Raw genomic sequence first — 1,857 nt, forward strand, 5'->3', positions numbered from 1 at the left:
CTGTTAGGTCCATACCATTTCTGTCCTTTATTGAGCCCATCTTTGCATGAAATGTTCCCTTGGTATCTCTAATTTTCTTGAAGAGATCTCTAGTCTTTCCCATTCTGTTGTTTTTCTCTATTTCTTTGCATTGATCGCTGAGGAAGGCTTTCTTATCTCTCCTTGCTATTCTTTGGAACTCTGGCTATCTTTAGAATGGCGGCTGTGAAGTGTGGCCACAGAAGTGTGGCCAAGAGGAGCTACCCCTCGCCTAAGGTCAGGGCAGCGACAGAGAATTCCAGGCTGTGATGGCACAGAAGCAGCTAAAAGGAGCTAACCACGTCCGAGGTCAGGGGCACCGGCCAAGACAAGCTACCCCATGCCCAAGGTCAGGGGTGTGAGCCAAGAGGAGCTACCCCACGCTCAAGGTCAGGAGCAGTGACCAAGAGGTGCTACCCCATGCCCAAGGTCAGGGGTGGCAGCGGAGAAGAGATACCCCACACCCGAGGTCAGGGGTGGTGGCTGAGAGGAGTAACCCCACGTCCAAAGAGCAGTGGTTGCGTGGTTTTGCAAGAAGGCCAAGAGGAGCTACTCCACATTCAAGGTCAGGAGGAGAGGCTGTGAGGAGATACCCCTCATCCAAGGTAAGGAGCAGCGGCTCCACTTTGCTGGAGCAGCCGTGAAGAGATACTCCACTTCCAAGATAAGAGAAACCCAAGTAAGATGGTAGGTGTTGCAAGAGGGCATCAGAGGGCAGACACACTAAAACCATAATCACAAAAAACTAGCCAATCTGATCACACGAACCACAGCCTTGTCTAACTCAATGAAACTAAGCCATGCTGTCTGGGGCCACCCAGGATGTGCGGATCATGGTGGAGAGGTCTGATAGAATGTGATCCACTGGAGGAGGGAATGGCAAGCCACTTCAATATTCTTGCCTTGAGAACCCCATGAACAGTATGAAAATGTAAAATGATAGGATACTGAAAGAGGAACTCCCCAGGTAGGTAGGTGCCCAATTATGCTACTGGACATCGTGGAGAAATAACTCCAGAAAGACTGAAGGGATGGAGCCAAAGCAAAAGCAATACCCAGTTGTGGATGTTACTGGTGATAGAAGCAAGGTCCGATGCTGTAAAGAGCAATATTGCATAGGAACCTGGAATGTCAGGCCCATGAATCAAGGCAAATTGGAAGTGGTCAAACAGGACATGGCAAGAGTGAATGTCGACATTCTAGGGATCAGCGAACTAAAACGGACTGGAATGGGTGAATTTAACTCAGATGACCATTATATCCACTACTCTGGGCAGGATATAAGAAATGGAGTAGCCATCATGGTCAACAAAAGAATCCAAAATGCAGTACTTGGATGCAATCTCAAAAATGACAGAATGATCTCTGTTCGTTTCCAAGGCAAACCATTCAATATCACACTAATCCAAGCCTATGCCCCAACCGTAACGCTGAAGAAGCTGAAGTTGAACAGTTCTATGAAGACCTACAAGACCTTTTACAACTAACACCCAAAAAAGATGTCCTTCTCACTATAGGGGACTGGAATGCAAAAGTAGGAAGTTAAGAAACACCTGGAGTAACAGGCAAATTTGTCCTTGCAGTATGGAATGAAGTGGGGCAAAGGCTAATAGAGTTTTGCCAGGAGAATACACTTGTCATAGCAAACACCCTCTTCCAACAACACAAGAGAAGACTGTATACATGGACATCATCAGATGGTCAACACCCAAATCAGATTGATTATATTCTTTGCAGCCAAAGATGGAGAAGCTCTATACAGTCAGCAAAAACAAGACTGGGAGCTGACTGTGGCTCAGATCATGAGCTCTATGCCAATCAGACTTAATGAAGAAGTAG

The sequence above is a fragment of the Bison bison genome, unplaced genomic scaffold, assembly GCF_000754665.1.
Source record: "Bison bison bison isolate TAMUID 2011002044 unplaced genomic scaffold, Bison_UMD1.0 scf7180017864238, whole genome shotgun sequence".
Classification (NCBI taxonomy): Eukaryota; Metazoa; Chordata; class Mammalia; order Artiodactyla; family Bovidae; genus Bison; species Bison bison.